Genomic DNA, 22,959 nt, shown 5'->3' with positions numbered 1-22,959 from the left:
CCATCAGAGCCAAGAATTAGGGAAGACATGTGATATGGCAAAGGATAAACCTTGGAACACACAAAGAGCAACCAAACGTATTAGCTAGAAAGTAAAATTTGCGTTTATACAGCTCCTTTCACAATTTTTGGATATCACAATCCACTTTACAGCCAATCAAGTATTTCCAAAGTGCAATCGCACTTTGTAGGAAACATGGCTGCTAATTTGCACATAGCAAGTTCTAAACAATAATGACAGTCATCTGTTTTAGCCTCTAAGGGCTAAATATTAACCAGGACATCTTCAAAATAGTACTATGGAATTATTTACATCCATTTGAAGGGCAGATAGGGCCATTGGTGTGATGTCTCAACTGAAAAACAGCTTTGAAAGTACAACATCTCTCAGCAGGTGAAGCCATAAAAGAACCCTCTTAAAGATGGACCACAGAAGAAAGGAAAGACAGTTGGGTAGAGGAAAGACAGCTGAATAGGATTGAGTGGTTGACAATAAGTGAAGGAACATTGCAATCATGCTTGCTGATAACATTTTCCATTCCGGTGAGTCTCATCCCTCCACACTATCAGTTTGCCAGGTATGCTATTCCTTGATAAGCAGTAATCTCCTCCAGCTACATGTTGGGAAGGCAGAACCCATGGTGTTTCAGGCTAAACTATAAAATATATACTTGTCACAACCAACTGCACCTCACTTTCTGGTCACCAGTTTAGGTGAAAGCAGTATGCTAACATCCTCATTGTCTATTCCCTCCGAGCCACAAACCTCTTTCACCTCTATAACAATAGAGGCCTTTACCCTGCGCCATGACCTCCAGACTACATTACTCCAGTACTCAGCCAGCCTGCGATCAATGACAACGTAAATTTCACCTTTACTGCCTGGATCCTATCATTTACTGAGTCCATATTACCCATATCCTCAATCCTTGGTCCCAAATTCTCATTCTGAATTTTACTATCTTCATAGACTTTACCTTCTAAATTTCCAGCCTGATCCAAGCCTACAATCTCACCTCCCCATTTCCTTGATTCGGACATCCAATCCCAACCTTTGCCTATTACACCTTCAGTCCCCTCTGCTTGAATGCTCTTTTCAATCTCCTCCACGTCCCATTCCTCCTTCAAAACCCGCTGAAACCCATGACTAAACTGTTCCAAAATTCTCCTTTACCTTGTCACTTATTTCTTCATACCTCCTACATGCACTGGGATTTCTAGTTGTGCTATCTAAAGACGATAGTCAGGGGCAGCACGGTGGCACAGTGGTTAACACTGCTGCCTCAGTGCCAGGGACCTGGGTTCAATTCTGGCCTCAGATCATTCTGTCTGTGTGGAGTTTGCATGTTCTCCGTGTCTGCGTAGGTTTCCTCCCACAGTCCAAAGATGAGTGGATTAGGTTGATTGGCCATGATTAATTGCCCTGTGTCGGGGGGGATTAGCAGGGTAAATATGTGCGGTTATGGGGATAGGGCCTGGGTGGGATTGTTGTCGGTGCTGGCTCAATGCGCCGAATGGTCACCTTCTGCACTGTAGGGATTTTCGTTTTGACCAGTTGTCCTTTTGGTCCTGTTGGGCCATAATACAAACTGGTCTTTGAACAAGGAGCAGTGGCACAAAATGGCACATTTGAGGGTCTTAGAAGTCAGAGGTTTACAGCATGGAAACAGGTCCTTTGGCCCAACTCCTCCATACCACCCAGTTTTTAGCATTAAGCTAGTCCCAGTTGCCCGCATTTGGCCCATATCCCTCTATACCCATCTTACCCATGTAACTGTCCAAATGCTTTTTAGAAGACAATATTGTACCTGTCTCTCCTACTACCTCTGGCAGCTCATTCCAGACACTCAACACCTTGTGTGAGAAAAATTGCCCCTCTGGCACCTTTTGTATCTCTTCCCTCTCAGCTTAAAACTTATGTCCTTTAGTTTGGACTCCCCTACCTTTGGGAAAACATATTGACTATCTACCTAATTTATGCCCCTGATTATTTTATAGACCTCTGCAAGATCAACCCTAACCCTCCACGCTGTAGAGAAAAAAGTCTTAGTCTATCCAGCCTCTCCTTATAACTCAAACCATCAAGTCCCGATAGTATCCTAGTAAATTTTTTCTGCACTTTTGCTGGTTTAATAATACCCTTTCTATAATAGGGTGACCAGAACTGTACACAGTATTCCAAGCTATGAACCCGTACCCCTAGATCTCTTTGCTCGATAACTCTCCCCAATGCCCTATTAACCGAGTAAGTTCTGCCCTGGTTCGAGAAGTCTACTAAGTGCACCTATTCATGTTTCCCCCCAGAGTACCTTATGCGGTCAATGCTATAATTACTGAGCCATTGTTCTCTGAATGTCCCTACCATCCAGAGGCCTGAGCACATCTTAGCGTGATATTTTGCTGCAGTATTGAGGGTGTTGCACTGTCAAAAGTGCTATTTTCAGATAAGGCATTAAACTCAAAACCTTGTGTGTCTTGAAAGGAGAGATCCCATGGCACTATTCAAGGAAAACCAGGGATGTTTTAAGTGTCCTTGCCAAGATTTATCCTTCCCCCCCAGAAGTCACTCAATTATTTTGCCCCCATCTCATTGCTATTTATGTACAATCTGGCTGTCTCATATCTATAACTTCAGAAGTTGCTTACTTGCTGTGAATTGCTTTGGAACATCCAGAGGATATGAAAGGTACATTTAGGAATCATGGATTCTTACAGCACAGGATGCCATGTGTCGTGTCTTGGATTTGATTTGATTATTGTCACATGTATTAACAGTGAAAAGTATTGTTTCTTGCGCACTATACAAAGCATACCGTTCATAGAGAAGGAAAGGAGAGAGTGCAGAATGTAGTGTTACAGTCATAGCTAGGGTGTAGAGAAAGAACAATTTAATGCAAGGTGTGTTCATTCAAAAGTCTGACAGCAGCAGGGAAGAAGCTGTTCTTGAGTCGGTTGGTACGTGACCTCAGACTTTTGTACCTTTTTCCCGAAGGAAGGTGGTGGAAGAGAGAATGTCCAGGGTGCGTGCGGTCCTTAATTATGCTGGCTGCTTTCCGAGGCAGTGGGAAGTGTAGACAGAGTCAATGGATGGGAGGCTAGTTTGCATGATAGACTGGACTATATTCATGACCTTTTGTAGTTCCTTGCGGTCTTGGGCAGGAGCCATACCAAGCTGTGGTACAACCAGAAAGAATGCTTTCTATGATGCATCTTTAAAAGTTGGAGAGAGTCGTAGCTGACATGACAAATTTCCTTATTCTTCTGAGAAATTAGAGGCGTTGGTGCGCTTTCTTAACTATAGTGTTAGCATGGGGGAGACCAGGACAGGTTGTTGGGTGACCTGGACACCTAAAAAAACTTGATGCTCTCGACCCTTTCTACTTCGTCCCCATTGATATAGACAGGGGCATGTTCTCCTTTACGCTTCCTGAAGTCGATGACAATCTTCTTTTCTTTGAAATAATTATTCAAATTAGCCCCACAGTGCAGCTTCCCCTCAACCCCCACAACTCTTCAAATCAAGCCCCCTTCCAAGCGCATAGCCTTTTGAAAGTTAGTATGGAGCTTGATTCTACTACCCTTTCAGATCATAACAACCCCATGTGAAATAATTTCTTAAAATCTATGTTCTCTGATTATCACCCCATTTGCAATATCACAATCTATCATTTTTGAATCTCTCTCTCTCAGGTCTCTCCTTAGAGCATCAGCTTCTCAAATCTCACCACATAAGTGAACTCCCTCATATCATCCTGGTGTACCTTCTCTGTACCCTTTCCAGGACCTCAACAGCCTTCCTAAATTGTGTTCAAAACTGTACACAAATATCTTACTGAAGCTCAGTGATTTAGAAAGGTTTACCACAACTTAAATATTCCTGTCTACAAAGTCAAATGTAACATCGTTTTTTTCCTTTAAAAAGCCTGATTAACTTATCTTGCCACTTCAAGGATTTAAAGAATACGCACTCCCAGGTCTCTCTGCTCTTGCACTCTCCTCAAAATAGTACAATTTAGAATCACAGAATCCCTCCAGTGCAGGAGGCGGCCATTTGGCCCATAGAGCCTGCACCGACAACAATCCCACCCAGGCCCTACCCCCATAACCCCACCTGACCCTTGTTAGTCCCCCTCACACTAAGGGGCAATTTAGCATGGCCAATTCACCTAACCTGCACATCTTTGGAGTGTGGGAGGAAACCAGAGCGCCCGTAGGAAACCCGTGCAGACACGGGGAGAATGTGCAGACTCCACACAGACAGTGACCCAAGCCGGGAATCGAACCCGGGTCCCTGGCGCTGTGAGGCAGCAGTGCTATCCACTGTGCCACCATGCTGCCCATTTAGAGGAGGCTGCCTTCGCCATGTTATTTCTCCAAAATGTATCTCTTCACAACTATCCATAATTAAACTGCATTTGAGGGGAGTCTGTCCATTTCCAAGATGTGAATGTTCAGAATTTAGAACATCAACACCTTTGTATATATAGATCCACTTATGAGAACACATAGCAATACAAATCTCACTAGAATTCACCCTCTTCTTACAAATTACATTGCCGCACTCTTGCCAATTGTTTATTTCCAGCCAGACTGCACATCTCAAGGTCACCTCTTCCCACCCCTAGAAATGGGACCAGAAAGGTATCCTAAAATTTTATATTTTCCAAGTGGATCAAGTAATCTGACAAGCAAGCCACCCCATTCTCAAAATAAGTTTTTAAAAAATAAAGACAATGAATTAGAAAACCTACTTTTTAGGGGAATCTCCAGGTAGTGGTCTTACCAGATATTTGCTGCTCTTGTCCTTATAGATGGTAGTGAGTTTGGAAGGTGCTACCTAAGAAACCTTGATCAGCTCCTGCAGTGCATCTTGTAGATGGCACACACTGTTGCCACTGTTCATTAGTGGTGGAGGGATCTGAATGTCTGTGGAAGGGGTAGAAATCAAGTAGGCTGCTTTGTCCTGGATGGTGTCTCGCTTTTTGAGTGTTATTTGGAGCTGTACTCACCCAGGCAAGTGGAGAATATTCCATCACTCCTGACTTGTGCCTTGCAGATGGGGGATAGGCTTTGGTGGGTGGGGAGAACCCAATAGTGGTAATGCTATTGAATGTCATGGGGAGATATTAGATTCTCTCTTGTTGAAGATCGTTCTTGTGTGGCGCGAATGTTACTTGCCAGTCCAAGTCTGGATACTGTCTAGGTCTTGCTGCATTTGGACATGATCATTTGACTGATGCATGAATACGAACATAGGAAATAGGAGCAGAAGCAGGCCATTTGACCCCTCATTCATGCTCTGCCATTCAATAAAATCATGGTTGATCTGTTTGTGTTTTCGATTCCACAGACCCAAACCCCCCAATAACCTTTGATTCCCTTGCCCAACATGAGTTTATCTCCCTCTTCCTTAAAAATACTCAATGATCCTATCTTCACCACCTTCTGAAGCAGTGTTCCAAAATCTCAGCAAAGAATTGCTCCTCATCTCTGTCCGAAAAGGGCAATTTTAAAACTGTGCTCAGTTACATAAGAACATAAGAAATAGGAGCAGGAGTAGGCCATCTAGCCCCTCGAGCCTGCCCCGCCATTCAATAAGATCATGGCTGATCTGACGTGGATCAGTACCACTTACCCGCCTGATCCCCATAACCCTTAATTCCCTTACCGATCAGGAATCCATCCATCCGCTCTTTAAACATATTCAGCGAGGTAGCCTCCACCACCTCAGTGGGCAGAGAATTCCAGAGATTCACCACCCTCTGGGAGAAGAAGTTCCTCCTCAACTCTGTCTTAAACCGACCCCCCTTTATTTTGAGGCTGTGTCCTCTAGTTTTAACTTCCTTACTAAGTGGAAAGAATCTCTCCGCCTCCACCCTATCCAGCCCCCGCATTATCTTATAAGTCTCCATAAGATCCCCCCTCATCCTTCTAAACTCCAACGAGTACAAACCCAATCTCCTCAGCCTCTCCTCATAATCCAAACCCCTCATCTCCGGTATCAACCTGGTGAACCTTCTCTGCACTCCCTCCAATGCCAATATATCCTTCCTCATATAAGGGGACCAATACTGCACACAGTATTCCAGCTGCGGCCTCACCAATGCCCTGTACAGGTGCATCAAGACATCCCTGCTTTTATATTCTATCCCCTTTGCAATATAGGCCAACATCCCATTTGCCTTCTTGATCACCTGTTGTACCTGCAGACTGGGCTTTTGCGTCTCATGCACAAGGACCCCCAGGTCCCTTTGCACGGTAGCATGTTTTAATTTGTTTCCATTGAGATAGTAATCCCATTTGTTATTATTTCCTCCAAAGTGTATAACCTCGCATTTCTCAACGTTATACTCCATTTGCCATATCCTCGCCCACTCACTCAGCCTGTCCAAATCTCTCTGCAGATCTTCTCCGTCCTCCACACGATTCACTTTTCCACTTATCTTTGTGTCGTCTGCAAACTTCGTTACCCTACACTCCGTCCCCTCCTCCAGATCATCTATATAAATGGTAAACAGTTGCGGCCCGAGTACCGATCCCTGCGGCACGCCACTAGTTACCTTCCTCCAACCGGAAAAACACCCATTTATTCCGACTCTTTGCTTCCTGTCGGATAGCCAGTCCCCAATCCACTTTAACACACTACCCCCAACTCCGTGTGCCCTAATCTTCTTCAGCAGCCTTTTATGGGGCACCTTATCAAACGCCTTTTGGAAATCCAAAAACACCGCATCCACCGGTTCTCCTCCATCAACCGCCCTAGTCACATCTTCATAAAAATGACAATGGGAAACATTCTTTCCATGTATACCTTAAGACTATTCACTATATACTTCAATCAAGTCACTCCCCACTCTTCTAAACTCCAGCAGAAACAAGCAGTCTGTCCAACCTTTTCTCACAATGCAACCTGCTCATTCCAAATATCAATCTAGTAAACCTCTTCTGAACCACTTCCAAATATGTACATCAAAACTGCACAGTATTCGAGATGTGATTTCACCAATGTCCTGTATGACGAAGCATAATGTTCACTTCCTCTCATAACAAACAACGGCATTCCATTAGCCTTTTTAATTACTGGCTGTACCTGCATACTAACATTTTGTGATTCATAACTAGAACACCCAAATCCCTTTGTACCTTGGAATTCTACAGTCATGCTCTGTATGGTGAAAGCCAGAATAGATTTCAGAAAAGGGTAGCCTGTGGCATCTAAACTATTTTAAAACACATCAGGTACAGTTGTTGTCTATAGGTGAGTTATAAAGATTTGCAGATTATAAAAATGCATCACCTTGAACCATAAAATCATAAATGTAGAAGTGTATTATTGAATGGAAAATCATCAAGAGAAGCTCATTGTCAACTGAAACATTTGGCACATAGCTATCCAATTTAATTACAATACCATAATGTAAGGAAGCAAAATCATTATATATGCTAGCACATAGCTATGGATCTCCTGTGAAGTCAAGCACAAGAAGATATTCGAGACCAAAGATGAGTGCCTTAGGAGTGATGGCTCTCCCACGCATCGGTTACACTTGTTCTTCCAGGTGGAACATACAGTTTACATAATTGTCTTTTAGAGTCCTGGACCAGAATCCCAAAATAAATTAGGAAGCCAGACTAGAAACCAACAAATTTTATATTTTGGCATAAATGTGAGGACAGGCTGCTTCACTACAGGAGTAATTCTGCCGACAAATTAGGGATTTTTATAGTAAAAGAAACTTTATTGAACAAAGTTTAACAAATTGAAGCAGCTTAACTCTGAACAGTTGACCAATAGTTAAAAAAATGAATGGAAACAACTCATTTCTAACTTTCCACTGTTTCAGTTCCAAATAAGCAACATTCTCCTACAGATTTCAAACTCCACTTTAAATAGTTAGCAATCATAAATATACTTGCTATAAGGGGTGTAGACAGTCTTGAAGCCAAGAGAAAGAGATTGGACTTTCAAAGCAGCTTGCAGACCTCTGTCTTCAAACAAACCCAGAACTGAAAATTGTTTCTCTGCTACAAACCTAGCTCCTCCCATTAACCACATTATCATATGAGACTATCAACCTAATATAAAACACCAGAGGAAATCTTCATCTGTAAACAAAAATCCATTAGCTCTCTTCTAAGCAAACAGTACATAGCTAAAATGAGTAATTATCCTGCTTTCCCAGCACCTGAGCTGCATTCCCTCCAAACATACTGACTACCTGTCGAAAAAGAAACTGAATATTAAAACATTCCGCTTAGCCATAAAAAATATACCTATAGTAACTACTTTCATCACAATCTTTCAGGTCCTCAGGCCCCAAGCATATTACGGCCAAAAAGTAATTCTGAAGCAAATAATTAGGAAGGCAAAGGTTTTGGAATACAAGAGCAAGACAGCTTCTCAGCAGTATCTACAGTATCTACAGCTGAGAAGTTGTTTCCCCTGTCAGAGAGGCTTAAAACTGGGGGAGGGGTCATGGTCTCAGAATAAAGAGGCAGCCATTTAGGACTGAAATGAGGAGAAACATCTTCATCCAGAGGGTTATGAATCTTTGGAATTCTCTACAGGAGGGAGCTGTGGATGCTCAGTCGTTGAATACTGTATTTTTGAGGGAATTAAATATGGATTGGTCAGGAAAAAATCATGGTCAATTACCTTATTAAAAACAGCAAGAGACGGATGAGATCCTAAATGAATATTTCTCATCAGTATTTACTGTTGAGAATGGAATGGATGTTAAGGAACTTGGGGAAATAAGTAGTGATATCCTGAGGAATATACATGTTACAGAAGTGCTGGTGCTGGAAGTCTTAAAACGCATCAAGGTAGATAAATCACTGGGACCTGAAGAAGTGCATCTCAGGATGTTGTGGGAGGCTAGGGAGGAAGTTGTGGGTTCCCAGCAGAGATATTTGAACCGATCATCGACAGCCACAGGCAAGATGCCTGAAGATTGGAGGGTGGCAGTGTTGTGCCTTTGTTTAAGAAGGGCTGCAGGGAAAAGCCTGGTGAGCCTAACATCTGTAGTGGGTAAGTTGTCAGAAGCTTTTGAGAGACAGGATATACAGGCATTTAGAGACAGTCAGCATGGCTTCAAGTGTGAAAAATCATGTCTCACAATTTGATGGGGTTTTTTGAAGGGGTAACCAAGAAGGTAGATGATGGCAGTGCAGTTGATGTTGTCTACAAGGTAGGTTGTTGCATAAGGTTAAATCTCATGGAATCCAGGGTGAGGTAGCCAATTGGATACAAAATTGGCTTAATGATAGAAGACAGAGGGTGGTTGTGGAGGGTTGTTTTTCAGTAAGTTTGCAGATGACACCAAGATTGGTGGCATAGTGGACAGTGAAGGTTATCAAGGATTGCAGTGGGATTTTGATCAATTGGGCCAGTAGGCTGTGAATGACAGATGGAGTTTAATTTAGATAAATGCGAGGTGATACAATTTGGTAAATTGAACCAGGGCAGGACTTAGTTAATGGTAGGGTGTTGGGAGAGTTAAAAAACAAAGAGATCCACAACTCCTTTGAAGTGGAGTCACAAGTGGACGGAGTGGTGAAGAAGGCATTCGGCATGCTTGGTTTCATTGGTCAGAACATTGAACACGGGAGTTGGGATGTTTTGTTGAAGTTGTACAAGACATTGGTAAGGCCACACTTGGAATACTGTGTACAGTTCTGGTCACCCTATTATAGAAAGAATATTAAACTAGAAAGAATGCAGAAAAGATTTACTAGGATGCTACCGGGACTTGATTATTTGAGTTATAAGGAGAGGCTGGATAGACAGACGTTTTTTCCCTGGAGCATAGGAGACTTAGGGGGTGATCTTATAGGGGTATATAAAATAATGAGGGGCATAGATCAGTTAGATAGTCAACATCTTTTCCCAAAGGTAGGGGAGTCTAAAACTAGAGGGCATAGGTTTACGGAGCGAGGGAAGACACACAAAAGGGTCCAGTGGGGTATTTTTTCCACAGAGAGTTGAGTGTCTCTGGAACAAGCTGCCAGAGGTAGTAGTAGAGACAGGTGCAATTTTGTCTTTTTAAAATAGCATTTAAAGTTACATGGGTAAGACGGGTATAGAGGGATTTGGGCCAAACACGGGCAATTGGGACTACAGCTTAGTGGTTAAAAAAGGGCAGCATGGATAAGTTGGGCCGAAGGGCCTGTTTCCATGTTGTAAACGTCTATGATTCTATAACAGCAGGCCCAAAGGGCATATTGCCTACTCTTATTCCTATTTATGTCTTAAGCCTTTTGCTCTTTCACATCTGAAAGAAGAGCTGGTTAGGTGCATTGACCTGAACAGGAGCCGGACTGTGGCGACTAGGGGAATTTCACAGTAACTTCATTGCAGTGTTAATGCAAGCCTTACTTATGACGAATAAATTAAACTTTAAAAACTCTTCAAATTGCATCATGGAACCTGAAAGGGAAGACAGGGCCGAGATTTAAGATTACATCTAAAAGTCAGCAACTGTGTTGGCAATGAGCCAGTGCTGCCTTGGAGTTGTCAATATGGATTGTGTGCTCAAGTCTCTGGACTGGGGCTGGAGCTCACGACCTCTGGCTGAGGCAGGATTTTCATTTTTTTTTATTATCACAGGTATTGGGATAGTGAAAAGGATTGTTTTCTCTGTACTCTGCAAAGCATACCCTTCATAGAGTACATGGGGAGAAAGAGAAAGCAGAATTAGTGTTACAGTCACAGCTAGGATGTAGAGAAAGATCAGCTGAATATCTGGTCGGTCAATTCAAAAGTTTGACGGCAGTAGAGAGGACGCTGTTCGAGAGTCAGTTGATACGTGACCTCAGACTTGTGTCTTTTTCCACCAGAAGGTGGTGGTGGAAGAATGTACGTACAGAGATGTGTGGGGTCCTTGATTATGTTGGCTGCTTTCCTGAGGCAGCAGGACGTGTAGATGGAGTCAATGGATAGGAGGCTGGTTTGCATGATGGACTGGGCTACGTGCACAACCCTTTGTAGTTTTTTGCGGTCTTAGTAAGAGCAAGAGCTGTGATATATCCAGAAAGGATGCTTTCTACTATGCATCTGTAAAATTGGAGAGAGTCGTAGCAGACATGTAGAACTTATTCAGCCTACTGAGAAAGTAGTGGCACTGGTTGGCTTTCTTAACTATAGCATCGGTGTGGAGGGACCAGGACAGGTTGTTGCTGATCTGGACACCGAGAAACTTGGAAGCTTGGAAACAATTTCCACTTCACCACTGTTGATGTAGACAGGAGTTTGTGCACTACGCTTCCTGAAGTTGATGTCTATCTCCTTCAGTTTACTGACATTGAGGGAGAGATTGTTGTCATCGTACCTTCTCTCTTTTCTATACTCCGTCTCATCATTGTTTGAGATTGACCCATTGCAACAGTGACATCAGCAAACTTGAAAATGGAGTTAGAATGGAATTAGCCACACAGTTATAGGTGTATTAGTATAGTAGGGGCTGAGAACACAGCCTTGCGCGGCACCAGTGTTGAGGATGATTATGGAGGTGTTGTTGTTGCCGCCGACCCTTACTGATTGCAGTCTGTGGGTTAGGAAGTCTAGGATCCAGTCGCAGAGGGAGGAGCCAAGCCCTAGGCCACAGAGTTTGGAGATGAGTTTGAGGAATATTGTTGTTGAAGGCTGAGCTGTAGTCAATAAATAGGAGTCTGACATCAGCTTTGACAAAGGGTCATCTGGACTCAAAACAGATGCTGCCAGACTTGCTGAGATTTTCCAGCATTTTCTTTTTTGATTTCAGGAGTAACATATGACATATCGGTGTCCTTGTTATCCAGGTGTTCCAGGGTTGAGTGTAGGGCTAGGGGGGTGGCATCTGCTGTGGACCTGTTGTGACAATAGGCGAACTGCAGTGGATCCAGGCAATCTGGGAGAGTGGAGTTGACGCATGCCATGACTAATCTTTCGAAGCACTTCGTAATGATGGATGTCAGAACCACCGGACAGTAGTCATCAAAGTGCGTTGCCTACTTTTCTTTGGTAGTCATGATGTGGAGATGCTGGCATTGGACTGGGGTAAACACAGTAAGAATTCTCACAACACCAGGTTAAAGTCCAACAGGTTTATTTGGTAGCAAAAGCCACTAGCTTTCGGAGCACTGCCCGAAAGCTAGTGGCTTTTGCTACCAAATAAACCTGTTGGACTTTAACCTGGTGTTGAGAGACTTCTTACTACTTTTCTTTGGTGCAGGGATGACGGTCGTCTTCTTGAAGCAGGTAGGGACCTCAGATCTGAGTAAGGAGAGGTTAAAGATATCTGCAAGTACTCCTGCCTGTTGCTTTGCGTGCAACATCTGAGTACTCGCACAGGTACCCCACTCGCAATTGTGTGTTAAAGCAGGAAAATACACTACGTCCAAAATATTTTCACAAATTAGTCACTTGGCCAGATTGGGAACTCTCAATATTTCAGTCAATAATACACAACATGCCTGGCTATTGATATTAACTTTTAACCAAAATGAACAGCACTATTTAGTAGCAGTCTGTAAACGAGAGAGAGTTATGAGCTAGACATGCCTGGAAGCTCAAAGACAATTCCTCTTTCCTCTGGGCATATTTCAACTGACCATGACATCCTCAGGATAGGGAAGAGAAAACAAAAAAGCAGCTCAGATCCCACACCTGGTTATCTGATGACTTTAAAAAGTTCTCAATAATGGTGAAGAAGAAACGACTAGATTTTCCTAAAAACCCAACTTTTAAGATCCTTTGGGGAACGATATTACCGCCGTGCCCAGTCGAGTTTACATTTGATTGCAGACTCTCAGGAACATGGGTGACTCTCCATCACTACCCTCTGGAAAGGCCAGAGTCAAAAGGCCTCAAGATCGGAACGATTCAAACAAACTCACCCCACCACCTTCTTAAGGAGCAAGAGATGGGCAATAAATGCTGGCGTGTGACATCCACACCCCATTAATGAATTTTTAAAATATTGTCCAATATTTCCCTTTGCACCCTCCTACAGTGGAACACCAGGGAAACCGACACTAGGTCCAGTGATGCCCCCCCGAACCGAACAGCCTCAATTATTTTTAAAGAAACAACTATCTAAAAAAAATACTTCTTTACAAACAACACAGGCCAATTATTGCCACTGGCATTGAAAATAAAATTAGGTTTGGAATAAAAAAAACCCCGAGACTAAACGATGTGAAGTCTCGGTATGACACTGCACATTTAGGCACCGACTCAGTACAAACATCCCCGGCTCTGTAACGATGAGTCAGGTCACATTTCTGTGATAATTATTCACTCAGATGTAATTCACCTGCGCGCCAACTTAACAAAAACAAACACAAACACGAGGCTTTTTTTTGCTGCTGTTGTTGTCATTTTACCTTCCGTCTCCGCTGATCAGGCAGGAGGTGGATGAGCAGCAGCAGGGATGCCGAGAGCTGAGCTGGGTTGTGCGGCAGGGCGGGAATGGAGTGAGGAACAGGCCGGAGCCTGAGGCCTAGGCCCCGCGTTTGCCTCCTCCTCTTCGGGCGCACGCGCACTGTTCCTCCCTCACACACACGAAGCTGCGGGACTCTGGCACGGCACACACCGTCGGAAGTTTTGTATTTTTAAAAGAGCGGGGGAGGCAAGGAGGGGAAACAGGAGTTAATAGTCGGAGGCTTCTTCCTTTCCTCACCCCCCGCTCTCGCTGCGTGCGGCTAACCCCGACGTCGCCTGTTTACATTCAAACGTCCAGTGGACGCACAGCGCGTGCGCGACGCACGAGCCCCCCCCCCCCGCGCAAGAACGCACGCACAGGCCAACGTGCTTCCGCAGCAGGCACGCACGGACCGACGTGCTCCCGGAGGCAGGCACGTACGCACGGACTGACGTGCTCCCCGCAGGCAGGCAGGCAGGCGCGCACGCACGTACGCACAGACCGACTCGCGCGCGCTCAGACGCAGGAGTGACTCCCTCCACCCCGCCTCCGCCGCCGCTGTGGGCGAAGAAAGCACGTGACGTCCATAGCTGACGTCAGCCGAAGTGACGTCCGCCCTCCCAGCCCCTCTCCCCCCTGCCCCCGGGGCTCGAGCCGCATTTGAAATTCCCGCCCAACGGCCACCTGCCAGGCACGCGGCAGCTCCCTCAAACGCTCAATATTCCCCCGTGGGGACAGCGACAACAGGGAGCCAGCCTTGTTTTAAGCCAGGTTTTATGGTGAAGGGGATTACGATAAAAATATGGAGAGAATGTTTGCGATAGCAGGCGTGGTTGACACTCAGCCCTCGCCCCCAAAGGGCGTGACTTGACGAAGGAGCTGGAATTGGCGAGGTATTTTCTTTGAGCTTAAGATAAAAGCAAATTACTGCGGATGCTGGAATCTGAGCCAAAAATAGAAAATGCTGGAAAATCTCAGCAGGTCTGACAGCATCATTTAGGGGTGGCACAGTGGTTAGCACTGCTGCCTCACAGCGCCAGGGACCCGGGTTCAATTCCCGGCTTAGGTCACTGTGTGGAGTTCTCCCCGTGTCTGCGTGGGTTTCCTCCGGGTGCTCCGGTTTCCTCCCACACTTCATAGATGTGCGGGTTAGGTGGATTGGCCATGATAAATTGCCGCTTAGTGTCAGGGAGATTGGCTGGGTAAATGCTTGGGGTTACAGAATAGGGCCTGGGTGTGATTGTAGTCGGTACAGACTAGGACCGAATGGCCTCCTTCTCTACTGTAGGGATTCTATGACCTGTGGGGAAAGAATAGAGCCCTTAAAACATTGGTTGTAAGCCATCCCCTATGGACAAGCCCTCCGTATACACAGGATCTGCTCAGATGAGGAGGATCACAACAGACACCTACAGATGCTGAAAGATGCCCTCATAAGAACAGGATATGGCGCTCGACCGATCGATTGACAGTTCCGACGCGCCACAACAAAAAACCGCACTGACCTCCTCAGAAGACAAACACGGGACACGGCAGACAGAGTACCCTTCGTCGTCTAGTACTTCCCCGGAGCAGAGAAACTACGACATCTTCTCCGGACCCTTCAACATGTCATCGATGAAGACGAACATCTCGCCAAGGCCATCCCTACACCCCCACTTCTTGCCTTGGTGATTTGGACACCTAAAAACTTGAAGCTCTCGACCCTTTCTACTTCGTCTCCATTGATGTAGACAGGGGCATGTTCTCCTTTACACTTCCTGAAGTCGATGACAATCTCCTTCGATTTGTTGACATTGAGGGACAGATTATTGTTGCCGTACCAGTTCACCAGATTCTCTATCTCATTCCTGCACATTGCCTCGTCATTGTTTGAGATCCAACCCACTATGGTGGTCATCAGCAAACTTGAAAATCGAATTGGAGGGAAATTGGGCCGCACAGTCATAGGTGTATAAGGAGTATAGTAGGGGGCTGAGAACACAGCCTTGTGGGACACCGGTGATGAGGATGATCGTGGAGGAGGTGGTTGCCTATCCTTACTGTTTGTGATATTGCTTAAATTGGAACTATAGAAATAGCTACCAGTTAAGAATTATACGTTGTCATGTTTCAGTATTTCAATTGGTAAAAGTTATGTTAATTATTTTTGTTATATATCAACTGTGTTGTTAAATAAAGTTTGTTTTAAGAAAAGCTTCCTAGTGGGTCAATAGAATCACACCTTGCGGGAAATACATTATGCTCACACTAATGCCAAAATCAAAAAAAGTTGGGGTCTAGGCTAACTTCATAATATACCTTGGAGTTTCTGAACTGGCCCCTAACAGGCCAAAAGTTGATTTCCACCAGCGGGAAATCCAGTCAGAATTTTCCTCTCAGCACATTCATAGTGGCCTAAAGGTGAATCGACTTTCCCACTGATCCATGTCGGGAACTTAATTTGCATGCATTAACATATCATAGAATCATCATAGAATGCCTACAGTGCAGAAGGAGGCCATTTGGCCCATCGAGTCTGCACCGACCACAATCCCAGCCAGGCCCTATTCCCGTAACCCCACATATTTACCCTGCCAATCTCCTGACACTAGGGTCAATTTAGCATGGCCAATCAACCTAACCCGCACATCTTTGGACTGTGGGAGGAAACTGGAGCACCCAGAGAAAACCCACGCAGACACGGGGAGAATATGCAAACTCCACACAGACGGTCACCCGAGGCCAGAATTGAACCTGGGTCCCTGGCGCTGTGAGGCAGCAGTGCTAACCACTGTGCCACCCCATATCATGAATACTCATTACAAAGGCAATTTGCTGGAATCACGTTCTCCCTTCTCATTAGATGCCGTGCAAGCAGAAAATTAGAGCATTCTCATTATGCCTGAAGTGACAGGCAACTGCCAACCCTCACATCCCTTGTAACTTAGAGATAAGTGCAATATTGAAAGCCTACCTGCAATACCACTGCTCCGAATCATCACCAATGTCAAAGCAGCTGTGTAAGGCGAGACAGGTGGGGTGTCAGGCAGGACCATTCACAATGTAGTTCTCAGCAGGGCTCCTCACAAGGTGTGTTGCGCTTTCAGGAAGGGCTGTACTCTACCAACAGAGACCAGTGTGGAAGGGTGGGGGTGTTGACAGAGACATGAGCGTGAAGGGAACAGGGCGTGAAAGACAGCCGCCAGAGGGATGATTGACAGTGGGAGATTGAGAGTCCGACATGGAAGGGGTGCATGCAGACTTGTCAGTGGGGTGGATAGGCTTTGAATAGCATGTGAAAGAGAGGATGCACACAGACTCAAGACTAAGGAAGGAGGGGATTGGTGTAGCACACGAATGAAGTGTTGCGCACTGACCTATGACAGGGGAGGGGTATGAGGCTTGCAAAGAGGGAAGGGTCACAGAAAGACCCAAGAGCCGAAAGGGTGGGAAAAGGGTGGTATGTTCAGTCCTGAAGGAAAAAGGGAGCTGAATGACAGACAGTGATAGTCCTGAGATTGAGGCTAAAAAGTCGGTTGACTTAATGAGGGGGTGATGCATTCTAAGAGGAGTATTAATGAGGGAGTGATGCACAAGAGATTAAAGGCATTCTTTGGGCTTTGTGCACCAGATTGTCGGGGTGATGGATTAAATGCAATCCTGAGTTGTGCAGCATGTTCCAAGGCTATGCATGGCACACACATAGTTCCACGGTCCAGGGAGGGGCAAGGCCAGTGTGCCCAATGGGGGTCGTGCATAGTTTGGTGTGCAGGACGTAGTCAGTTCTTCACACATGGTGTTCCTGGGTGATTTACTTGGTACTGAAATGTCGATACAATCTGAAACCTGTAAATGAGAAAAACAAAATAGTGGGATGGGTGGGGGTACAAAAAGTTCTTGTGGTGGGGGAATTATTTCTGGATTAAAAATTTTAAAAGGTGAATTAAAAAGCATTACGGTACACAAATCCCCAGAGCTCGATGGCATCTATCCCAGATTACTGAGGGAGACGAGATGAAATTGCTGGGCCTCTAACAGAAATCTTTGTTTCTTCGTTGGCCACTGGTGAGGTCATGATGTGGTGAGGTACCAGAGGATTGGAGGATAGCCAATGTTGTCCTGTTATTTAAGAAGGGTAGTAGTGATAACCCGGGTAATTATAGGGCAATGAGCTTGACATCAGTAATAGTGAAACTGCTGGAGAAGATTCTTAGGAATAGGATCTATACACATTTGGAACTGAATTGTCTTGTTAGCGACAGACAGCATGGTTTTGTATGTGGGAGATGACATCTCATTAATTTAATTGAGTTTTTTGAGGAGGTGACAAAAATGATTGATGAGGGAAGGACTGTGGATGTTGTCTACATGGACTTTAGTAAGGCATTTGTCAAGGTTTCTCATGGCAGGCTGGTGCAAAAGATTAAATCTTATGGGATCGGGGTGAACTAGCTAGATGGATTCAGAACTGGTTTGGCCGTAGAAGACAGAGTTAGTGGTGGAAGAGTGTTTTTTGAATGGAGGTCTGTAACTAGTGGTGTTCCGCAAGGATCAGTGCTGGGACCTCTGCTGTTTGTAATACAAAAAGAACAAAGAACAGTACAGCACAGGAAACAGGCCCTTCGGCCCTCCAAGCCTGTGCCGCTCCTTGGTCCAACTAGACCAATCGTTTGTATCCCTCCATTCCCAATATATATAAATGACTTGGAAAAAAATGAAACTGGTCTGATTTGCAAGTTTACGGATGATACTAAGATTGGCGGATAGTGATCAATATTGTCAGAAAATACAACAGGATATAGATAGATTGGAAAATTGGGTGGAGAAATGGCAGATGGAATTTAATCCAGACAAATGCGAGGTGATGCATTTTGGTAGATCCAATTCAGGTGGCAAGTATAAAATAAATGGCAGAACAATCAGGAGGACACACGGAGAGATCTGGGAGTACAGGTCCACAGATTCTTAAAAGTGGCAGCACAGGTGGAAAAGGTGGTGAAGAAAGCATATGGCATGCTTGCCTTCATCAGACGGCATCAAGTATTAAAGTTGGCAAATTATGTTACAGTTGTATAAAAGATTGGTTAGACCACATTTGGATTTCTGTGTCCTATTCTGGTCACCACACTACCAGAAGGATGTGGAGGCTTTGGAGAGAGTGCAGAAAAGGTTTCCTGGTTTGGAGGGTATTAGCTGTGAGGAGAGATTGAATAAACCGGGATTGTTCTCCCTGGAAAGACAGAGGCTGAAGGGTGACCTGATAGAAGTTTATAAAATTATGAGAGGTATAGATAGGGTGAACAGTTGGAAGTTTTTTCCCGGGCAGAAATGACAATTAGAAGGGGGCACAAGTTCAAGATAAGGGGGGAAAGGTTCAGTGGAGATGTGCGGGAGATGTTTTTTACACAGAGGGTGGTGGGGGCCTGGAATGCACTGCCAAGTGAATTGGTTGAGGCAGTTACGCTAGCCACATTTAAGGCTTATCTTGATAGGCATATGATCAAACGGGGAAGAGGGATATAAGCGATTGGTTTAGATAGGTAAACGTGCTCGACACAGACTTGGAGGGGCGAAGGACCTGTTCCTGTGCTGTACTGTTCTTTGTTCTTGGATGTGACTGTGCATTCAGCCTCAAGATTGGGAGGGCTGAGGTGACATGGGAACATCACAGTTATGACTTTGGAGGGGAGAACAGGAATGTACATTAAAATTACTATGGGCTGCAGGGTTACTTGGGGAGGCCAAAGAATTATTGAAGGGAGGTATATATGTTCATCGTGGTGTTCCAGAATGATCGGAGGGACCTGAATAGTGACAGGGAGAAGGTGGTCTGGAAGTAGAAGTACAACACTAGCATCTTGAGACTCTGAATCAATTATCCAGTTTAAAAAGGAAACTGAAACAAAATCTCCAAAAGAGGGGTCTGTGGCAGTATGTTAAATGTTCATGGATGGATTCCAGGGCCCTTTCAGGGGGTATCCTCATACTTATTAGATTCTCAATATGGAGGTGAAGGCTCAGCTGAAGGAACTCATGAACACTTGTACCTCTACTATGCCTTTAAGAAATGTGTTTGTGTCATGTTTCTTGTGAGCGGACTGTTTTATACTTCAGCTCTGATAATGGTGCCGATTGTCTACAACTGGCAGCCCACATGCTAAACATGCAGAAGACTAATTGCTCCTAATTATTGGGATGTTTATTCTAATCTGAGTTAATGCAGTTTTTTTTTATGTTGACCTCTCTCACTCTCTCTCTTAGTTGGGGGTGAGTTGTAGGGTGGTTGAGGGGAAAGTCAAGGGGTGGTAGTCAGGAGTTCAGTGGGGAGTCCAAGGGGTGGGATAAGCTATCCAGGAGTTAGAACTGGTTTTAACCCTTACAATTTTTCCTTGGTATCTATTCTGCAAAGTGGGTCAGGACCATCCACAGTCTCTGAGTTTAACCCAGAGTTTCAGAGGGTTCCAGATGTGGAGTAATTGCCCAATTTACTGGGCAATTCCCATGTAGTCAGTTGGTAGGGACTTCCTAGGGACATCCAGCGTACCTTCTGGATTATTTCCATGGTAAGACTACCTACAGAATGGATGATCTGGACCAATAAATTCTTATGTGTTTCAGTATCACATGATGATCTGTGAAGTACCTTGGATGTTTTATTATATTAAAGATGCTATGCAAGTTGTTGTTATTTCTACAGTTTCCGGTTGTAATGGTGATATCCAAAAGATAGATAATGTTACACTTAGCCAGGAGAGGGTGCTCCAGTACCACAAAATGTATGGAACCTTCTGTGCAGAAGATCTATGCTTGTTCTAAGCTCATTACTTCCAGGCTTCACCAACTTCAGCACAGATGGAACAAACCATTCAGCTCATTTATAGAAGCCCTCCTATAGAAACCTTTGGCTCTGTTGTGTATTGGTTGTGACTGTCTAAGAAATGATTGCTGAGACATAGAAACATCTCACTAACTGGTTTATTTGGATGTACACAATTATGTACAGATATACAAAATTAGGTTTTACTCTGTCTAAGCCATGAGCATTCTACTTCTGGACTCTTGGTCATGTGAGTTTTACACTATCATGTGATAATACTGTTTCTCCAATCCCACAGATTAACTCTTCCAATCTTGAATAACCGAATAGTATCTCCTCCCAAGTATATGTTATATTTGCATACTAAACCATCTACCCCCTGTCTCTGATTTCATAGATTTGAGCTGCCTGCAAGTTTCACAACTCTCCCTGTTTACAGTTGTCAGATCAAGAAGTTTGGTAGTCTCCCTTTAGATGTTGTTGTTTTGGTCTTTGGTAAGAATTGCAGTATTTGGTACATTGTCATTTTGTGAGTCAACATCTGGCTGTTCCAAATGTGTTACGGATGGTTCTCTTCTCTGGATCTAGACTTATCCTCTTTGTCCTCTCCTTTCTCTTATACCTGTCTCATATGTTGATGCCATGTATGTTCCCTACCCTTGTCAGTTGAGTTAACCCTGGTTGCTTTTGATGGTTTTGTCCATCTACAGTGATTACTCCTTCTGGCCTCTTATTCGTGAACTCTTGGGTAATCCTCTACTGCTGCCCCTAGAAATAATTGTTTAGGCAGAATAGGAAGCTGTAAGGAAGACACTTGATCAAAACCTTGTTTTCCTTCAAATTCTAATAACCCTGGTGTAGCAATAAGGTCATTCATTGTCTTCTAACATGGAAGAAATGGACATTGTCTAGTTCTGGACTTATTTAACTGTTTGCATCCTTGGCTATCATTTTAATGGATAGTTGTGGATGCGCTTTCAAAGGGCTTAGTATTGTTGGATAAATGGGGTATTTCTCTGATGTTATGTTGGTGCGGTTTACAACAGGTTCACCCAGACATGAACCGGTTGTGTGGAACCCCCCTCCCCCCAGGGACGTAAAGGTGAGTATAGCCCCGGGAAAAGAGGGACATCACCAGGCGGTGGCCTGGCAATGACTCCGGCATAGTTTGGCACCATGTCAATGCCAACTGTGCTGGGGCAGACCCCAGTGGGAGCCTCATGGGGGAGGGAGGGAATTCATAGAATCCTTACAGTGCCGGAGTAGGCCATTCAACTCATCAAGCCTGCACTGACAACAACCCCACCCAGGCCCTATCCCTGTAATCCTGTGTATTTGCCCTGTCAATCCCCCAGACACTAAGAGGCAATTTTGCATGGCTAATCACCCTAACCTGCACATCTTTGGACTGTGGGAGGAAACCAGAGCACCCGGAAGAAATCGATGCAGACACAGGGAAAACGTGCAAACTCCAGACAGACGGTCACCTGAGGCTGGAATTGAACCCTGGTGCTGTGAAGCAGCAGCACTGACCACTCTGCCACCGTGGAGCGATAACCAGAACCAACACTCTGCCAATTTTTGGTAAGATTCCCCCCAGAATCTTTTCAATGCAGGCATTCCTGGAAAATAAGTGGCACTTCACTCTCTGCAAATGCTGTCTGACTTGCTAAATGGTTCCAGTATTTTCTGTTTGTAGTCTGCTGTTTTAGTTTCTTGTGGCCTACTTTTCCAGTCATTGATTTTTTTTTCTCTGCTAGATGAAGGAAGGAACAGTTTGCTTCCATAGTAGCACTCAATCAAAGGGCTCATTCTACTGCAGGGTGTGAGCACCCGTAAGTGCAGTACTAAGGGAATTCTGCATTGCTGACAAATTTTCAGACCAGGCTCTGTCTGCCTGTTCAGGTGAATATAAAGGAATTTCATAGCCCTATTTGAACATTAGCAGGGGAACTCACCCTGTGTCATGACTAACATTGATCCCACTACCATCACCACCAAAACAGACCAAGTGGTCAGTTACCTCATTTGGTATTTGTGGGACCTTTTTGTATGCAATGTTTGTGCTGTATATGGTTAAGTAACAACAGTGACTGGACTCAAATGCATTTGCTGTAAAGCACTTAGGGATGCTGTGAGGGCATGAACTACACTATACAGATGCAACCCATTTCATCTCAACTGACAGAGTCGGAGAACTCTGGGTCAAAAAAGGTAAAGAATTACACAATAAATGGGAGGCGTAAAGTGAGAGATTTTGGAGTGAATGTCCACAGCTCCCCAAAGGAAGTAGAGCAGATTGAAGATGTGGTTTAGAAGGCATACAGAATCCTTTCATTTATTACGGCGTGGTGACACAGTGATTAGCACTGCTGTCCCAGAGCGGTAGGGACCCGGGTTCAATTCCAGCCTCGGGTGACTGTGTGGAGTTTGCACATTCTCTGAATCTGCGTGAGTTTTCTCCGGGTGCTCTGGTTTCCTCCCACAGTCCAAAGATGTGCAGGTTAGGTGGGTTGGCCATGCTAAATTGCCCTTAGTGTCCCAAAATATATAGGTTAGGGGGATTAATGGGAAAATACGTGGGGTTATGGGATAAGCCTGGGTAAGAGTCAGTGCAGACTTGATGGGCCAAATGGCCTCCTTCTGCACTGTAAGGATTCTATGATTCTATGATTAGCTGAGGCATACATTATAAGAGCAGGGAGGTAATGCTAGAACTATACAAAACATCAGTTAGGTCATAATTTGAATATGGCGT

At 44.6% G+C, this 22,959-nt stretch overlaps 1 protein-coding gene across 2 annotated transcripts in view; it reads right to left on the bottom strand.

Annotated features, from left to right (window-relative positions):
• Positions 1-13,769, bottom strand: part of oser1 (oxidative stress responsive serine-rich 1) — a 41,956-nt gene extending 28,187 nt beyond the window's left edge. The window contains exon 1 of one of the 2 annotated variants that reach the window (XM_078236884.1): positions 13,365-13,769. The gene's annotated coding sequence lies outside the window, so the exon portion shown is untranslated. The remainder of the gene's footprint in view (positions 1-13,364) is intronic. The other variant, XM_078236883.1, reaches the window with a different exon arrangement.
• Between the last annotated feature and the right edge of the window lie 9,190 nt (positions 13,770-22,959).

The sequence above is a fragment of the Mustelus asterias genome, chromosome 20, assembly GCF_964213995.1.
Source record: "Mustelus asterias chromosome 20, sMusAst1.hap1.1, whole genome shotgun sequence".
Classification (NCBI taxonomy): domain Eukaryota; kingdom Metazoa; phylum Chordata; class Chondrichthyes; order Carcharhiniformes; family Triakidae; genus Mustelus; species Mustelus asterias.
This window is presented reverse-complemented; position numbering and strand designations above follow the sequence as displayed.